The sequence below is a fragment of the Neomonachus schauinslandi genome, chromosome 1 (genome assembly GCF_002201575.2).
Source record: "Neomonachus schauinslandi chromosome 1, ASM220157v2, whole genome shotgun sequence".
Lineage (NCBI taxonomy): Eukaryota > Metazoa > Chordata > Mammalia > Carnivora > Phocidae > Neomonachus > Neomonachus schauinslandi.
Genome location: NC_058403.1, coordinates 170854433 through 170875394, shown reverse-complemented (window position 1 = coordinate 170875394; position 20962 = coordinate 170854433). Strand labels below are relative to the sequence as shown.

Below are 20962 nucleotides of genomic sequence, written 5' to 3'. Positions count from 1 at the left end.
ATTGGAACCTAAGTTTTCATTTCAAATCTATATCCTTAATTGCACAAATATAATATTTACTTGCATTCTGTGAAGAATATATTTATGTATGTATGTACATATGTGTGTGTGTGTGTCAAGTTTTAGTAATACTTGAAAAGAAAGAATGAACCCTTGATCAAAGTTGTGGTTTTGTTTTTTATGGTTTATTATCAGTTTTTAGCTGTTGTTACGGATTTGTAAGCTGGAGTTGCAAGTCATGCCAATAGCTATAAATAGAACTTTTCTTCTTATCAGTGGCTATCCCTAATGTAACAAAAAGTTAGACTTTGAGGTAGGCACTGAACTTTTGTAGCCAACTCACATACATAGAGCTGGTGACTGACCATAGTAACATAAAACAAATGGTGATTTATTTCTGATTCATTATTAACTTGAATATAGGATTTTTGTCTATTTCAGAAGAAATATTTCCTTTCATTTGTCATAATCATTTGTGGCACTTTATTTATTTTGGGGGAATATCTAAGAAAGGACATTAAAAAAAGATAAGTTACATTTCTGGATATATTAACAATATAAAGAAGACATATTTGGTCTTTACCTTCTGGACATTATTGATATTAACTTGAAAGTAAAGGTAGTTAGGTACTTAATATAGTGATGAATTATTATGATACGCAGCAGGGGCTACCATAATCTTAATAAGTGATAATGTATTTATGGCTAATCAGGAAAGTAAAATATTTTTATCCTAATCAATTATACTATATTTAAATGTAAATTAGACTGGACTTGTGTAATGATATTTCTGAGTGGCCAATCTATATTGATCTACATAAAATGATATTTTAATTATAAAAAAATTGTAAGACAGTTATTTTGCTCAAAAGTAAAGTTTTCTACAATAGAAGGTTAGAAGATACATACATATACATAAACTTGAAGGTATGAATATATACATTTATTCTCGGTAATATTATATATATTTTTTCCTCAGAGGGAAACAGTATTGCTTCAGGGGAAATTACTCTCAGGCACAGAATTATTTTGCAATTAAAGTTTAACTTGGTGGCTTTAAGAGAAGATATAATACCATATTTATGGAGATAGTGTTTTGTTTTTGTTATTGTTGCTCTCATTTTACACATTCATATGTCTAGCAAAACCCACCAGATATTTTCTAGTTCATTGTTCACCTTTTCATTATTGTATAAGCTTTTGTAATATACATTCTTTAGAAATTGTCTTTTTTATTGAATCTGAATACCACAAAATATCACAGGCTCCTACAGCCATTATACTAACAAAGAAAGGCTAGAGTGGTGAATTGACTTGTCAATAGTCACACAGCTGGTGGGAGACAAAACAGAGAAAGGAAGCTGGCATCCTGGCTCCTCATCTGGGCAGTTCTATCAAGCTGAAGATTCATATTGACCATATTAATTTTCATTTCCTCCTAATTTAATTTTAGAATGGCAATAGTTAAGTATCAGCTACACATAAGCTTATTTATACTTGCAAAGTGTATTTATTTGTATATTTTTTATTTTTATTCTAGGGATCTTTGATATACAATACCTCCACAGTATGTGGTCCGAAGAACTGCCCTAAAAGGTAAGCTTCCCACAAGGGAAGATTGTCTTTATTTCACTTCACCTTTGGTTAGCCTCCTTAGTTTTTATGGAAACATTAAGATCTATTCCTTACAGAGTGATGCCATGAGACCATTTTTAGTGTTTTTCTGAAGGTTGAAGTTAATGAAGATGGTGAAATCATGTAAATTAAGACTTGACAATAGGAAATTGAGGCCTTTCCCAAGTCTCTCTGGAGAAGATATTTGTGGTAGCTTTTCTGTGGCTCAGATTAATTTGATAATTGAAAAACTTTTGAATTTGGCATCATGGAAAGAGTATTGGGAATAAAGTAAAAGTTGTTGCACTTTTACCAAATGGCTTTATAGGAAAGAACATTTTATCAGGCAAATCAACACAAATATTAAGTTACTAGGTCCTACAGATATTCAGGTCTTAAAATTGAAGCCTTTTAGGGTTAAAACACAAGCAGTATAACTCATGATCTGTGATATATGCAAATTTTTTCCTTAAAAAAGTGAAATACCTGTTTTTATTTTCTAAGGCTGCTGTAGATATGTACCATGAACTGGGTGACTTAAAACTTTAACAGCAGTTTGTTTTTGTCAGAGTTCTGTAGCTTAGAAGTCTGAAATGAAAGTGAAGGTGTGAAGACAGGTCATACTCTCTGAAGGCTCTGAGGGTGGAATCCATCCTTGATTCTTCTAGTTTCTGGTAATTGGCAACAGTATTTGGTGTTCCTTGGCATGTAAAGGCTTCACTCAGATCCCTCTCTGTCTTCACATAGACTTCTCCCCAAACTTGTATTTGTAATAGGCACCAGGCATTGGATTGAGGGCCCACTCTAAAGCAATGCAACCTTATCTCAACTTGCTGATGTCTTCAAGGACCTTTTCCCAAATAAGGTCACATTCACAGATCTAGGGATTGGGATTTCAACATATCTTTTTGGACATAGTTCACCCATAATAGTATATATCCCCTAAAATTGACATCAGTGATGTTAAAATTAATTATGGTTAACTAGGAATTCATGGGGAAAAACACTAACGAGGGTGGTGGTGGAGGAGGTCTCATTCCATTAATACACATAAAATAAAATGCCAACTCATTTTAAAAGTTGTAATAATTATGTCTTGATGGACAACTTATCTCCCAAACAAGATAAAATTTAAAACTCAGTTTTTCAGTATAGGGATTGATGACATTGGGTAAATATTAGCACATGATTTTGACTCTCAGGGGAAGATTATTTTTAACACCCTCAATTATAAAAAAATTAGGAAAAAAATTTATTTCACTTGATTCCTTAATTGTTTTTCATAAGCCAAGATCGAGTCAGGTATTTTTTACCACTTAAGTATTGCTCTATAACAAACCACTCCTAGATTGAGTGGGTAAAAAACAGTAACTATTAATTATTTCTCATGAATATATCAGGTAAGCTGTGTGGGTCATCTGATGTGGAACCCATTTTTGACTGGGTGTGTTAGTGTATATAGGGTCTGCTTGTAGGTAAATTAGGGGGAGCCTCTGCTCTGAATAGTCTCTATTCCTCCAGGAGAAGCCAGGCTTTTTCTCATGGTGATGACTTTTTCTTATTCCACAGTATTTTGAGTGTTATCAAACTTGGTATTAGTTTTTATTTTTATTTCCACAGACTTGTCTAGCTACAGTCCATCCCAGACAAAGTAGTAGGAGTGATCTTCCTAAATCTTTCCCTAAATCTAATCAGATTATCATAACTACCTATAAATCTTTGTTCCTTGTTTTCCTTGGATCAACTCCAGCTATTTGACATGGCTTTAGAAGTTTTTATATTATTTGACCATTGCTTACTTTTCCACCTTCATTTCTCACCCCTCCCCCCTTCCAAAATAGGTTCTACCAGCTTGTATTTTTTTTTTTAAGATTTTATTTATTTATTTGTCAGAGAGAGAGAGAAAGAAAGAGCACAAGTAGGGTGAGCGGCAGGCAGAGGGAGAAACAGCCTTCCCGCTGAGCAAGAAGCCGATGCGGGACTCCATCCCAGGACTTTGGGATCATGACCTGAGCTGAAGGCAGGAGCTTAACTGACTGAGCCACCCAGGTGTCCCTCAGCTTGAATTTTTATTTATTTTTTATTTTTTTATTAGCATAAAATGTATTATTTTTTTCAGGGGTACAGGTCTGTGATTCATCATTCTTACACAGTTAGCTTGAATTTTCAAAAAATTGCTTAAATATGCCATTTTTTCTCTTGCTTTTCTTCATTCTATTCTTTCTTTCAGAAATATATTGTTCTCCTCATCCTGCACCCTTCTCCCATCTTTATTTATTTTTTTTTAAAGATTTTATTTATTTGAGAGAGAGAGAATGAGAGACAGAGAGCATGAGAGGGAGGAGGGTCAGAGGGAGAAGCAGACTCCCTGCCGAGCAGGGAGCCTGATGCGGGACTCGATCCTGGGACTCCAGGATCATGACCTGAGCCGAAGGCAGTCGCTTAACCAACTGAGCCACCCAGGCACCCCCTTCTCCCATCTTTAATCAACTCTTTATTGCTAACTAAAAACTTGATGTTTGAGGAAGGCTTCTGTGTTTTTCTTCTCTGGGTTAGGCTTTCCTCCAGTGCCAGTATCAATGTGGACAACATGAAAATCACATTGTACTGTAATTGCTTTTTTGATTAGTTTCCTTTCTCATTATGGACCCTAGAAAGCCAGTGATGATACATAACTTTTATCTGCATTGTGGTATTCAGTCCTCAGTAATTATCCATGGAAAGAATGGAGTATATAATGACATCTTTTGTGTTCCAGTTACACTGTCTTTAAAAGTTTGAGATGTCGAAATCATACTCAATGGCAAAAAGCTGAGAGCTTTACCCTTAAAATTAGAATCAAGACATGAATGCAAGCACTTACTACTGAACTTCAGCATAGTATTAGAAGTCCTAGCCAGAACGATTAGACAAGAAAAAGAAATGAAAGGCATTTAATTGGAAGGGAAGACATGAAATTATCACTATTTACAGATGACATGATTTTATATGTAGAAAACCATAAAGAGTCCACCAAAAAACTCTGAGAACAAATGAATTCAGGAAAGTTGCAAGGTACAAAATCGGTATACAAAAATCTGTTGCATTTTTATACACTAACAATGAACTATCAAAAAGAAGTTAAGAAAATAGTCCCCTTTGCAATTGCATCAAAAAGAATAAGATGCCAAAAAAAAAAAAAGAATAAAATGCCTAGATACAAATTTAATCACAGAGATGAAGGACTACTGAAAACAAGAAGAATTAATATTGTTAAAATGTCTATCCCTCCCAGAGCAATCTACATATTTCAGTGCAATTCTTATCAAAATTCCAATGGCATTTTTCTCAGAAATAGAACAAAAAAAATTAAAATTTGTATGGAACCACAGAAGGTCCTAAATAGCCAAAGCTATCCTGAGAAAAAAAGAACAAAGCTGGAGGCAACACACTCCCTGATTTCAGACAATACTATAAAGCTACAGTAATCAAAACACTTTGGCATTGGCATAAAAACAGACAAATAGATTAGTGGAACAAAATAGGGGGCCCAGAAATAAGCCCCCATGCATATATGGTCAATTTATGACAAAGGAGGCAAGGAAGGAGAGTGTCTTTAATAAATAGTGTTGGGAAGACTGAGCAACCACATACAAAAGAATGAAACTAAAGCACTATCCTCCATCCAATACAAAAATTAACTCAAAATGGATTAAAGACTTGAATGTAAGACCAGAAACCATAGAACTCCTAGAATAAAACATAGGTAATAAGCTCCTTGACATTGTTCTTAGCAATATCCTTTTAGATCTTACTCTAGAAGCAATAGTAACAAAAGCAAAAATAAACAACTGGGACTACATCAAACTAAAAAGCTTCAGCCAGCAAAAGAAATAACCACGAAAATGAGAAGGTAACTTACATTTGCAAATCATACATCTGATAAAAGCTAATATCTAAAACATATAAAAATCTTACATAATGTAAAAAAATAACCCAGTTAAAATACGGGCAGAGGATCTAAATAGACATTTTTCCAAAGAGGATGGCCAACAGGCACATGAAAAGGTGCTCAGCATCAGTTGTCATCAGGGAAATGCAAATCAAAACCACAATGAGATATCACTTCACACCTCTCAGAAGGTTAAAATCAAAAAGACAAAAAATAGAAAGCATTGGCAAGGATGTGGAGAAAAGGGAACCCTCATGCACTGTTGATGGGAGTATAAATTGGTGCAGCCACTGTGAAAAACATTATGGAGGTTTCTCAAAAAATTAAAAAACTACCATAAGATCCAGCAATTTCACTTCTGGGTGTTTATTTAAAAAAAAAGATACTAATTTGAAAAGATAGAGGCAACCTTATGTTATTTGCAGCATTATTTACATTAGTCAAGATAAGGAAACAACCTAAGTAGCCATTGATGAATGAATGGATAAAAAAGATGTGGCATGAGGCGCCTGGGTGGCTCAGTCAGTTAAGCATCTGCCTTCGGCTCAGGTCATGATCCCAGGGTCCTGGGATTTAGTCCTGCATTGGGTTCCCTGCTCAGCAGGAGGCCTGCTTCTCCCTCTCCTGCCACTGTTCCCCCTGCTTATGTGTGCACGCTCTCTCTCTCTGTGTCAAATAAATTAAGTAAATAAATAAATAATATATTAAAAAAAGATGTGTGTATGTGTACATATATATGTATACACAGAGACACAATTGTAATTCTACACAGCTATAAAAAAGAATGAAATTTTGCCATTTGTGGCATCACGTATGAACCTACAGGGTATTATGCTAAGTGAAATAAGTCAGAAAAAGAAAGACAAATACTGCTTGATTTCACTTAGAGCTGGAATCCAAAAAACAAAAAAAATTGGTGGACAAACCCAAACCAAACTCATACATACAGAGAATAGGTTGATGGTTGCCAGAAGGGAGGGAGGCTTGAGGGAACACCAGGTAGGTAAAGAAGATCAAGAAGTACAAGCTTCCAGTTATAGGGGCATCTGGGTGGCTCAGTTGGTTGAACATCTGACTCTTGGTTTCGGCTCAGGTCATGATCTCGGGATCATGATCTCAGGGTCTTGATATCAAGCCCTGTGTCCAGCCCTGCCTCTGGTTCAGTGGGGATTCTGCTAGAGATTCTCTCCCTCTCCCTATACCCCTCTTCACGCTCACTCATATACATGCTTTCTCTCTCTCTAAAAATGAATGGATAAATCTTAAAAAATAAAAAAAAAAACAAGCTTCCAGTTATAAAATAAATAAGTCATGGGGATTTAATATACAGCATGGGGACTGTCATCAATAATATTGAATTGCAAATTTGAATAAGAAAGTAAATCTTAGAAGTTCTCATCACAAGCAAGATGTAACTTTGTATGATGACAGATGGTAAATAGACTTAATGTGGTGAACACTTTGCAATGTATACAAATGTTGAATCATTACATTGTACACCTGAAACTAATAAAATGTATCTCAATTATACTTCAATGAACAAAGTTGTTGGACATTTCCAGAATTAAGACCGAAAGGCAGGAGGTCACGTACTTTCAAATTGTCATGATCCCCTTTTGGTTGTGCTTAAGGAGGGCCCTGGCACCACCTCCAGGTGCCCTAGCCTCTTGTCCTCCACCACAGGTTGTAAAAGTGGCTGCCTATGGATAAGAACAGCTTCAAAACAGAGTTATGTTGGTTCACATATTTGTTTTTTTTTCCTTTTAATTGCAAAAAGATAAAGTTTTAATTGTTGCCAACACTTGAAAATTCGATTTCAGATATAGTGATGATTTCTAGGTTGTCTTAGAAGAAATCAGAATACCTTCCTACCCCAGGCTTGCACTCGTAGATGGCAGGAGGGCTTTCCTGGGCAGCAGCTGCCTCCTTCTTCATTCTCCATTTTATTATATCACTTCATTTGCTACCTATTTGGCCCTGACAGGCCCTTGAGTTTAGTATCCTCAGCTGCACAAAGACTTCTGGATTGATGGAATGTGGAAGCTTAGTTCAGCTTCTGAGAGTCTGTCTCTGGTGAACCAAAGATCGTAGGTTCAGTGGCTGAATGGGCCATTTAGTTGTTCCTGTCATATATCTATCAACTAAGTGAAAAATAATTTTGGCTTTATGTTCAGAGTCCTGTGCTTTAAATTCCTGCTCTAATATTGGAGCAGGTAAACTAACTTCTCTGAGACTCATTTTTTTCCCATCAGCAAAATGGAGACTGTAATATTTGAGGGCTTGCAGCATGTAAATTTGTTTTGTTAACACCACAACACTTAGTCTAGCATACACACAGAGAAAATGGAAGAAAATAATTACATTCTTTTTCTCTGGATTGGTATTAGTAATTTTCGTCTTTTGTTAGATATTAGTCAGTTAAAAACAGGAAAATTAAGTACTGATACATGCTACAACATGGAGGTACTGTGAAAATATTATAAGAAGCCAGACACAAAAGTCCACGTATATGATTTCATTTATAAGAAATGTCCAGAATAGGCAAAAGTATAGAGATAAAAAGTATAATAGTTGTTTCCAGGGACTAAGGGCAGAGGAGAATATGGGAGTACTGCTCAAGGGGACAGGGTTTCTTTTTTGGAGTGATAAATATGTTCTCAAATTAGATAGTGGTAATAGTTGCACAACCTTGTGAATATACTAAAACCACTGAATTGTATAGTAAATGGTGAATTTTATACATGAAGTAGATCTCAATATAGTAATAGATTATGAAATGCATGTTTTAAGAAGACAAAATTTCTCCTTCAGATAAGGTGACTAGGGGATGTAACAAAATAAACAGACTCCTTAGGTTATCATTCAAATCAATACATACTGTCTTCCTAAAAGTCCTGATGTGTCCTCCCAGGCCAAAGACCAAGTCAGGTTTCTAATTTTAAGGATTAATGGTTTAATAAAAGGTTATGAGTGATGGAGGCAGACAGAGATGGGTAAACATTTAATTTTTTTCAATTTTTATTTCTGTAAGCCTTAGATTCCTTACACTATAAAGTAAGCGTCCTAATAGTCATTTTGTTGGGTAACTGCAAGAGTTACGAAGAGTATGTCAAGTACTGATCTTAGTGTCAGTTATAAAATAGGCCCTCTATAATTTATACTTTTTAAATGAATGTTACTTGGTTGTAAATTTTAGGCTATAAGATTATATTATGGGCAGCCCAACTGTCCCAAGGTTGGTTTTTCCTGTGCTAGCATCTTGGCCAGGAAGAAAATAATGGTTAGAATTTCTGCTAATACTTAATTAATTTAATCAGCCCTTGAGGGACTTTTGATATAGCAGGGAAATATTTAACAGAGAAACATGATTTTTATTCCTCCTATGTTTCTCTTGATAGTTGACAGAGCCTTCCCTAGCAGAGGTAACATTACCTGTGCTGAGAGAAGAGTATTAACATACCATGAGGGTAATGTTAGAATGAAGAGAACACATCCCTGTGGCCTCACATTAAAATGTTTCTGTGTGTGTGTGGCTCTGAATGCAATTTAAATTGCTGCCAGGAAAATAAACCACTGCCTGAAAATGGACAATTCAATTGTCCATCAATTTTTATTATTTATGATTTTTTTTTCCTTTAGAACACAGTTTGTTCATTCTTTTTTTAACTTTGGCTTTGTGTTTGGAAATTGAAATTAAAATCATAGCCTAGGAATATAGACGATGATTGAGTTAATCAATGTGCATATTATAGATTATAATGTTAAGCAGAAATTTTTAATCTTTTTTTTAAAGACTTTATTTATTTGAGAGAGAGAGAGTAAGAGAGAAAGCAGGAGCAAGGGGAGGGGCAGAGGGAGAGGGAGAAGCAGGCTCCCTGCTGAAGAGGAAGCCAGACAAGGGGCTCCATCCCAGGACCGTGGGATTATGACCTGAGCTGGAGACGGACACTTAACTGACTGAGCCACCCAGGCACCCAGAAACTTTTCATCTTAATTATGAAAAAATGGTTGTATGAATTGCTCCATTTGATACAATTGCTGTTGTATCCTTTCCTTATGGATAACAGGAAGGATTATGCTATGGGGAATAGTCAGAATAACAGTTGGGGTTATTTGTTTCAGCAAGTATGTATATAGGGATCTAACTATATGTCAGAATCTATATTAAGTTCTGATGATATGGTGGCAATAAAATAGATACTTACCCTCAACTTTTGAGTTTGATATATCATAGAGATGACAGATATAAAGAAGTAAAAAAAAAATACTGATTGTGTTAGGTGCTATGAAGAAAATGAAGAGAGTACAATGATAGAGAAACAGGTTATTGAATGAATGAAAGGATGTTCATGAAAGAAATTGGAGATGCTGACACAAATGGGAAGATATTCCATCTCATAGTTGGAAGAATTGATATTGTTAAAATGCCTACATTATCAAAGGCAATCTACACATTTAATGCAATCCCTATCAAAATACCAACAGCATTTTTCACAGACTAGAACAAACAGTTCTAAAATTTGTATGGAACCACGGAAGACCCCAAATAGCCAAAGCAATCTTGAAAAAGAAAAGCAAACCTGGAGGTATCACAATTCTGAACTTCAAATTATATTACAAAGCTTTAGTAATCAAAACAGCATGGTACTGGCACAAAAATAAACACATAGATCAGTGGAACAGAATAACAAACCTAGAAATAAATCCACATTTATATGGTCAATTGATCTTTGACAAAGCAGAGAAGAATATCCAATGGGAAAAAAATAGTGTCTTCAACAATGATGTTGGGAAAACTGGATAGCTACATTCAAAAGAATGAAACTGGACCATTTTTTTATACACTATACACAAAAACTCAAAATGTGTTAAAGGCCTAAATATGAGACCTGAAACCATAAAACTCCTAGAAAAAAACACAGGCAGTAATTTCTTTGACATTTAGCAACATTGCTCTCCATATGTCTCCTCAGGCAAGGGAAACAAAAAACAAAAATAAACTATTGGGACAACACTAAATAAAAATCTTTTGCATGGTAATGGAAACCATCAACAGAACAAAAAGACTACCTACTTAATGTGTGAAGATAATGTGCAAACAATATATCCGATAAGGGGTTGATGTCCAAAATTTACAAAGAATTCATACAACTCAACACTAAGACAACAAATAATCCAATTAAAAAATGGGCAGAGGACCCAAATAGACATTTTTCCAGAGAGGACATACAGATGGCTAACAGGCACATGAAAAGATGCTCTACATACTAATCATCAGACGAATGCAAATCAAAATCACGAGATATCACCTGGCACCTGTTAGAATGGTTAGAATCAAAAAGACAAAAAATAACAAGCGTTGGTGAGGATGTGGAGAAAAAGGAACCTTCATGCACTATTGGTAAGAATGTAAATTGTTGCAGCCATTGTGAAAAACAGTATGGAGTTTCCTCAAAAAAATTAAAATAGAAATAACATATGATCTAGTAATTCCACTGTTGGGTATTTATCCAAAGAAAACAAAAATACTAATTGAAAAAGATATATGCATCCCTATGTTTATTGCAGCATTACTTACAATAGCCATGATATGAAAGCAACCCAAGTATCCATCAGTAGATGAATAGATGAAATACACACACACACACACACACACACACAGGAATATTCCTCAGCCACAGAAAAGAATGATGCCTTGCATTTGCAAGATCATTGGTGGACTTAGAGGGTATTATGCTAAGTGAAATAAGTCAGAGAAAGATAAATACCATATGATTTATCTTATGTGTGGTATCTATAAAACAAATGAATAAACAAAAGGCAGAATCAAACCAATAAATAGAGAACAAACTGATGATTGCCAGAAGGGGGTGGGGGGATGGATAAATTGGTGCAGGATACTGGGAGGTACAAACTTCTAGTTATGGAATGAGTAAGTCCCAGGATAAAAGGTGCAGCATAGGGAATATAGTCATTGGTATTTTAATAATGTGTGGTGGCAGATGCTAACTACACTTGTGGTGAACGTAGCATAATGTATAGGCTTGTCAAATCACTATTTTGTACGGCTGAAACTAATATAACATTGTATGCCAACTACACTTCAATAAAAATAAAGTAAGAAAAAAATGCACACGTTATAGTTCTGCATCACTACTAACATTTTGTGTGAGCATGGGGAGGCTAATTTGATGAATGAAAATCAAATTTTTGTTTTGTTTTTGTTTGGTTTGGTGAATTGACTCTTTGATCATCTTTTTGTTCTCAATAAGGCTTTTGGACATAATATTTATATGATTTTAACATTACCATGCCTGCTATAGCTGCTTTATTTAAATTACCATTTGCCTGGGATTTCTCTTCTACTTTGTTTTTAACCCTTATGTGTCATTTTAGGCGTGTCTCCTGTTAATAGCATATAGCTATATTTTTCTGTTTGATTTGTTTTCTACTTTTATCAAGTGATTTCTATTTTTGTATTTATTTTTAATACTGAAATATTTTAATATTTTTCTACCATTTTATTTTATGTCACTTTTTTTGTTTCTGTGTATTTCTTCTTTCCCACCTTCTTAAATTGTTTTTCGTTATTCACTATTCCTTCCTATTTTTTTAATTTTTCACTCTATTTCAGTTTCTAGTAAGTTTCCTAGATCTTATAAATTTAGGAATGTTGAATTTAACATTATTAAAACCAAAATTATTTAACTATAATTGTACCACCCAAAGTTCCGAGTTATTGTTACATACATAAATGTAGGATTTAATTCAACTTTTTCTTCCAATTGGTAATTACTATTATATTTATTATAGTCAAGACTTAACTTACACATATTTTCCTATATATTGTACCAATTTATTACTCATCATTTCTCCCAGCATTCCAGTTCCTTTGCGTTCAAGTTACTTTTATGATATCTATGAAATAATTCTTTTAGCACGTTCTCTTAATGGGAAATTCTTAATTTTATCATGAACTATTATTCTTTACCATTATTTTTGAATAATATTAAACTAGGTTTGCAATTCCTAGTTGACAGTTTTTTTCCTCTCAGTACTTTGAAGATGTTCCATTGTTTTCAACTCTTTATTACTGTAGATAATTGAGTTTTCTATTAGTCAAATTGATGTTCTTTTTATGTGATCTGTTTTTCTGCATTTCCTTTTAAGACTTTGGAGTTTTGCAGTTTCATTATGGTATGTCCAATTATGCATTTATTTTTAGTTTTTCTTATGTAATACTCCACTTTTCAATCTGAAGACACAATCCTTTTATTTTCAGTCTTGTAAAATTCTTATTTACCATTACTTGAATGTTGATATTCAACATTTTTGTCTGTTATCCTTTTCTAAATATCTAATCACACATATTTTGTACCATTTATTTATCCTATCCGTGACTCCTTTCATATTTCTTATTTCCTTACATCTCCATTTTGCATTCTGGGAAAATTCCTCAATTTCCTCCTCCAATTTTTAAATTCTGCTTTCATCAGTGTCTACTCTGCCATTTAATTTTTTTTACTCAATGAAGATAGCTAGTTTATGCTGCATTAGCAAATGACCCCAAATCGCATGGGCTAAAACAGCAACAGTTTATTTCCCCGCCGTGTTACTTGACCAGTGCAAGTTAACAGGCAAAGTCTGTTTGTTATATTTACTCAGGGAATCCTATTGATGGAGTTGCCATTGTGGAATGCTTCCATGATTAGTGAAGCAAAGTAAGAAAGCCCATGGGATCATGAACTAGGTCTGAGAGGTTCTTCCAGGTATCTGCACATCATTTTTGCTCACATTTCATTGAAAAGACAATTCACATGGCTGTGAGTGACTAGAAAGAGGGCAGGGAATATAATCTTAACATATGCCTGGACATACCGGAGAACCAGAATATTTGTGCAAAGCACTTAAGTGCAACCCTAAATATTTGTTTTTTTTAAATTTCAATTATCGTATTTTTAAAATTTCTGCAAGTTCCATTTGGTTTATGTTTCTGGTTTTGTTTTTAATCACAACATTCTGTTGTTTTGTTGCGGGTTCAATTCCTTTTTATCTGTAATCATTTTAACCACTTTTATTTTCTATGCAAGTTCATAATCTTGTATTATTTCTAGTGCTTCTAATGAATATTATTTTTAATGTGCCAGATAATTCTTTTTTGTGATAGTTTCTTTTTTTACTCATGTAATTTATAATTTTTTTATTGTGAGCTCACATTAGATTTTTTTTTCCTGTGAGAATGCTGTGTACCCTGTGTTGTTAAAGAATGCTCCAAGAAGTGGCTTTGCTTTTGCTTTTATCATGGTCCTGGAATTTAAAAAGTCCCAGACCCCCTTTTTTTTTTTAAATTTTAACCTTTTTTGTGTTACTCTCTTATGCTTCATGAGTATTATACATTTAGATCATATACTCAAGCTTGACAAACACTTGAGGCTTCAATTTCTTATAGTGGACACACTGACCCCAGAGCAGATAGCAAGATTTCTTACTTGTTCTTGTGGCTATTTTACATAGTTTTTTTAGTTTGCATTCATCAATCTAGGCGATCCATATTTTATTTAAAAATTTCAGATCTATCTCCCTATGGCCCAGTGTCTAATGTGGCATTAGTACCCTGCTTTACCACTCCTCAAACCCACAGCATGGACCAACGTGGCTCGGAACTACCCCCATAGTAACTGAAACTTAATATTTATTTAGTCTTTGATTCCTCTGCTCCTTTATTTCATCAGGATTCTCTTTCATTTGTTTAAACTTGGCAGAATTTTTAAGTATATTATTATAGTTATATTTTATTCATTTTTTATCTGTGTTTATAGGTGGGCATTGGTCTGCATTAGCCAAGTCTACCATGTCTTTAAAAACTGGCAGTTTCTAGAATCAGCTTTCTGCTCTCTAAAAAAAGGTGCTCAAATTACATTTTCCACAGTGATCCTATGACTCTCTGAAACATTTCTCTAAATGAACTAATGGGAAGACAAATCAGATTGAATGTCAGGTCTCCTGTCTTGTTTTCTGTTTTGATATTAACCAAATGTGTGATGGTACAGGAATCATTAAACTTTGCTGTTTTCCCATCTATAGAATAAAAGGCTGGGATTCAGTGACTTGGGTAAATATATTCTCTTCTCAGCTAAGCATGTTTAGAAGACACATGTTTTTAGGAAAGACCCTACTTCATTCCCACTATTCTAATATTTAGTTATGTGATTATTTCTAGCTAAATTATTTTTAACATACGCTACTGAAAAACTATGTCTTAACCCAATTTTAGTTTGTGGTATTTTATAAGTAACTGTGTTTAAAGAACCATCAATCTGTAGGTTAAATCTATGGATTAAATGAAATTAGTTTAGTATTATAAGGATCTCAAAAGGTAACATTAAATTAAGCATTTGTTGATTGCTATAATACACTTTTTCAAGAGACGTTCCAGAGTAAGCCTGGGTTATTTCTTTCATCATACGAAAAAAAAAATGGGGTACATTTTTATCTTGCCATGTTTAAACTAAGACATATGGTAGCTTGTCAAAATTGCAAAACAAAGTCTTTAGACTATTTAGTACAGAATCACCCTTCTAATTACATATGTAGTGAAGGTATGAAAATTTCAAAGATCACGTAAAATACCCTTTGGAGTCTCCTCCTTAAAAGTGGTCCCAAAACCATGGACTCCAGGATTTGAGCAACACAGTAAAAAATATGCTAATAGATATTAGCCGAAGCCCGATGAGTTGCTGTCAGTGTCCTTTTAGCCACATAAATCTTAAGGAAAAAATAAAGATGATCTATTTATCTGAAGATTGTACAGAAAATTTATTAAAAATACAAGTGTGCAAGGACTGATAGACTGTCTGCAAACAGTTAGCATAGCTCTAATTTCACAAACACTTGGACTGGGATAATATTATCTAGTGGAGACATCCAAATACAAAGTGGAATAAGATTTCAGATGTAGTGCTGATGGTCCAATATAATGCACCAAGTACATTGAAACAAACAACCAGAAACAAGCTAGAGAAACTTGAGAAGCTTAAACTTGGGGAACTGTGCAGAGAAATTAAATGGAAACAACAGTCAACTTTATCTGCAAAGGATGAAATATCACACATCAGGAGGATGTTAACATATCTCTGCTGAGTCTGTTGGGGCAGGGCATGGACGAATTAGAGAAATCTACACTTCCCATTAAGATCTGTTTTGAAGTGAGACAGACACTTGTCTCTAAGGTCAAGGACTGAATGTGCCTTAGAGAAGTGGTCGTGGTTATTTTACCTTTTAATCCACCTTTGAAATAAAAGATTAGAGTTAAGATTTTTACCTTGCCAGAAGAATGAAGCTTTTAAAGGAGAGATATAATTACAGCTATCTTCAAAGTAGGTGGATGCCAAGTCTTAGGGAAGTGCGGGATTAAGCTTGTTGATAATGACAGAACCTAAGGTATCCACAGCAGTGTTCTTAAGGGCTTGAAAACCAAGGCTTTGGAGAGCAGGTGGTTGGACACAGCTGCTGAATAATCCTCTTAACCTCATCTGTACTTCACAGGGTGAAAAATAGCAGGAAAATAAAAATCTCCACCAAGTGGTTGATAGCAATGAAATAAAAGGAGCACCATAGGTATACAAGGGCAAATTTGTCCTGATGCTAATAATTTTGAACAAAAGAAGTAGTTGCTATAGAGAGGTATGTACTGGTAAAATAAAGTCATGATAAGTATGCCTAAATAAAGAATAAAATGGAATAGGATTCTGCAGGTGGTGATTTCTTCAGGGCACCTCTAAAGCTGTTATTCACTGAGAGCATAAAACCCTCTTAATATTTCGTCATTAATTTTTTTGTTCATGAAATTGCTAGAAATGAATAGCTCTCAGTCAATATTTAATTGATACTTATAAATTGAATTTAATCAGAAACTATGTCTCTTCAAAAAAAAAGAAACTATATGTCTCACCATCCCAACAAATATTTAAGCAAGGCAAATATAACAGAGAAAAATGAGAAGCAAAGCAGGCAAATGGCACCAGACTTTATGAAAGAAGGATAGAAAACTTTAATACATTTAAGCCATTGACATTCCTAGCAAAGCCTAACCAGTCCTGATTAATATCTCCTTTCCCCCAAAGCATGATGTAGCCTGAAAAGAAATGGCCTAACATACACTTGCATTTCTGTGCAATGTAATGGTTCCATGTCTTAGTAATTCTGTATTTTTAAAAGTTCCTATATTGAATTTACCTCAAACATGTTGACAGCCGAAGCTCAAGTTCTGTTTATTTTTTATTTTTTTTTTTTTTTATTCATGAGAGACAGAGCGAGAGAGAAAGGCAGAGGGAGAAGCAGACTCCCAAGGAGCAGGGAGCCCGATGCGGGACTCGATCCCAGGACCCTGGGATCATGACCTGAGCCAAAGGCAGACGCCTAACCATCTGAGCCACCCAGGCGCCCTTCAAGTTCTGTTTATTACGTACAGAACCATATAGTACAACTCCTACCATAAATTTGAGATCATTTAGTGCTCAAACTGGAAAGAGTAGACTCATAGAAGGCAATAAGTAAAAAGAGCCCCAGGTAACATCCAGGCCAGATCTCTCATTTTATGGTTGAGGAAATTTAGGCTCGGAAGTGTTTAATGCCTTGTCCAGAATCACATGCTCACATGAAACAGAATTCTTGATGTTCAGAGTTGTGTGTTTTTTTCCACATGCTGAGAAGTCTTCCTCATGTGCATGGTGAGAATTTACTTTCCCACAAGGACAGAAGATGATCTTCCCTTAACTGAATGACATTGAGTTTTACTCAACAGAAATGGGAGAGTTTACATGCATAACAGCTTACACATTTTGAGTACTTATGAGAGCCAGGTACTTCCCTAATCCTTATAAACACGTTTTCTTCTTTGATACTTACAACCTTACCCGCAGGTAGGTTCTAACATTTTATTTATTTATTTGATAAAAAAATTCTGAAGTTCAGAGTGGTTAAATAAGTTTCCCAATATCTCATAGTAAATCTGTGGCAGAGTTCCATCTTGATTCTGGGGCCAGGATTCATAATCACTGTTCATATTCTTACAGGTGGGCAGAAATGGAATGTTGTTAAATCTTCAGTGCCAATTAAGGGATTATGCATGTAGGGTTCAAGAAATGCCCCCACGAGGGTGATGTAGAAGCAGCTAGTTGCACCCCAAACTCTTACCTTTCACAAGGTGGTAAAGTACTAATGGGGACTTTGTGTATGAAAATCTGATATTAGCAAGAGACAGTTGTGCTGAGCTGCTTTCGGCTGGCGCTGCAGAAAAATCACACTTGGCTGTAAAGAAGCTGTTGATTGCTTACACAGGTTTCTGTGGCATGCCAGCTCTTCTTGCCAGCCTGCTCTTCCTTATCAAAGAGCCAGTAGTTCCAAGTGAGGTGAGAATCCCACTTGACAATCAGACATAAGCCATTTGGGGAAAATACAAATTAAAAGGCTCCAAGATAGAAATAGAAGCATTAGCAGCAGGAAGTAATTTGGGGATACATTGTGTCAGATAACATAGGGGAGTTGGGAGAATAAGTGAGTCACAGCCTCCCAGTTAGATAACCCCTGCTGTGTCAGTAGTTGGGCAGCCTCAGAAGCTGTATTTGCTATTTAAAGGTGCCAGCACTGCTGGAAATGCCCCCAAGCTAGCATCTGCTTGTAACATCATTGAGTTATGCACAGTTTGCCTGTTTTTCAAGTAGGTTTAGCATTTGTCCTAACTTCTGACCTGTGAGTCAAAGCATTGTGATGGAATTTTATCCATGTTTAAGGGTAGGAATACAGAAATGTAGTGTTACAAATGTTTTGCCTTCATATCCACCCAGCGATTCAATCAATGAGCTAAAAGTAAAATGTTGGGGGCGTCTGAGTGGGTCAGTCATTAAGTGTCTGCCTTCGGCTCCGGTCATGATCCCAGGGTCCTGGGATTGGGCTCCCTGCTCCGCTGAAAGCCTGCTTCTCCCTCTCACACTCCCCCTGCTTGTGTTCCCTCTCTCGCTGTCTCTCCGTCAAATAAATAAATAAAATCTTTTTGTTTTTTTTTTAAAGATTCTATTTATTTATTTGAGAGAGAGAGAGAATGAGAGACAGAGAGCATGAGAGGGAAGAGGGCAGAGGGAGAAGCAGACCCCCTGCTGAGCAGGGAGCCCGATGCGGGACTCGATCCCGGGACTCCAGGATCATGACCTGAGCCGAAGGCAGTCGCTCAACCGACTGAGCCACCCAGGCGCCCTAAATAAATAAAATATTAAAAAAATAAAAACGTAAAAGTAAAATGTTGATTTCAAAGGGTTTTAGTATTTAAAAATAGCATGAATGCGGAGTCATGGGGTACATTTGATCAGTGTCTTGGCCAAGAAATCTCATTTGTGAGATGCAGAAACTAGACCAAGCAAAAAGTTTACTGGAAGAACGCAAGGAATCTCACAGTACCTCCAACTAGGATGTACAGTGTGCTGACATCAGGACTGACAATTCAGGTGCAAAGGTGTTAACTTTCTGTAGTTCTGGGACCAGGAGGTCACTCAGCTCACGTGTTCTCTCTTTCTCCCCCCACCGTCCTCTCTCTCTCTCTTTCTCTCTCTCTCTCTCTCTCGGTCATGCTGTTTTCTTTTCTCTTTGCAGATTCTTCTTTTTGCATCAGTACATAGTCCGGTAAACTTGGTCATCCTAGCTCTGAATTAATATAACCCACTGTCTTTCTTATTTAGGTCTAGTTTAATCACTGTCTCCTAATCAGAAATTCCACAGAAATACATCTCCCTGTTCAGTCACTTTTTGTTGCAAGGAGACATCAACACTTCCTTTTAGGTTTGTCTGTGGGAATTGGATACTTCTGTGATAAAGGTCTCTAGGCTTCGTAGAGTCCACTGAAAACTTTCTTTTATTCAGCAAATTGTTGGAAATGTTTCGTTCTGATCTAGCTTAAATTATAGTAAGAGCAGGGCTTATCCCTGGTTAATGTATAATATGAACACTTAACACCAAAGGAGCCACTTCTTCCTTGCCTTCTAGAACTGCCCTCAGTGATTGCTGGGGTGCTTTTCATCCTGTTTCATTAATTATTTCTTGACTGCTAATCCTGAATCAAAGAAAATTTAATACAAGGCTCAGGGATTCCATTTCCTATTATATGTTGGGATCCAGCTATTGGAGCTTTTGGAGAGAGGAGGGATAAGGCGGTTACCAGCTCCGGCCAAAAAGTTATTACAGGCAAAGTGCTTCACAGCTAACAAAAAAATGGGGGAGTATGTAGATACTGTTCTTTGGCTGTGGTTTTGTGTATATGTGTGATATCTAGCTCTTAACTAAGTCAGCAGAATCATTTTTTACAGGAGACATTTGAATACAGTTGAAGACTTAACATATTTTTACTGGAAATTCCAGGACTGTCAACACAATCAGATTTATGCAGACAATCCGGCATAGTGCCTATTTATTATTACAACTTGATATCTAGACCAGTATTTCTCAAACTTCAATGTGCCTACAGATCCCTTAGAAATCTTGTTAAAAATGCAAATTATGCTCTAGTAAGCCTGTGTAGGGCCTGAGAGTTTGCTTTTCTAACAATGTTTCACATAATCCAGGTGCTGCTGGTTCGCAGACCTCGCTTTAAGTAACAATGACATTAAGATACTTAACTTGCTTAAGGACAATTTGGTTTGTCACACTGCTAGAATCGAAAACTAAATTCTGTTGATTCTACCAACTTCAGGGACTTAGATATTTATTATGTTGATTCCTTGCTCTTTTGTTTGCTTTAGTAAAAATGACTGCGTCTGTAGCCTTAATTCACTATCACTGTCTTGTTTTCAGCTTGAGCAGGTACTTTAAACATAAAGATACACACAAAAAGGCAGATTTATCTATTTATCAGACAAACTTTTCAAAGCAAAGCCCAAGATGCAGATAGATTGTTGACTGATACTAAAATTTTGACAGCTGGGAGTATATTTTCAGAAGCTAGATGAGTAACTAAAGGGCTAAAGGGAACCCATGAGAATAAAACTCATGTTTATGACGGATTTTGCAGTGAGCAGGCTGTGTCCTTTCTTAATGCAAAAATGAATAGTTTATAATTTCAATTATATGATCCTGCAACATGTAGGTTAGCTTTGAATAACTACTTTAAATAGCCATCATCTTCTTAATCCTTTATGTATCTAGTATCATCCTTTAAGGTCTGTAAATTTAAAATACTGCGCTGTGAACTGTGTAAGACTGATGAATAACAGACCTGTACCCCTGAAACAAATAATACATTATATGTTAATAAAAAAAATCTTTAAAAAAGTTTAAAAAATAAAATACTGTGATACCGAAAAAATACAGAATTTTTCATGTTTTACTTAGGTTTTGTTTTTTTTTTAAATAATTTCAGTACTGTCTTTTATG

At 35.4% G+C, this 20962-nt stretch overlaps 1 protein-coding gene across 1 annotated transcript in view; it reads left to right on the top strand.

Annotated features, from left to right (window-relative positions):
• Window positions 1-1540: 1540 nt before the first annotated feature.
• Window positions 1541-20962, top strand: part of CNTN4 (contactin 4) — a 703244-nt gene continuing 683822 nt past the window's right edge. The window contains exon 1 of the mRNA XM_021694959.1: window positions 1541-1596. The gene's annotated coding sequence lies outside the window, so the exon portion shown is untranslated. The remainder of the gene's footprint in view (window positions 1597-20962) is intronic.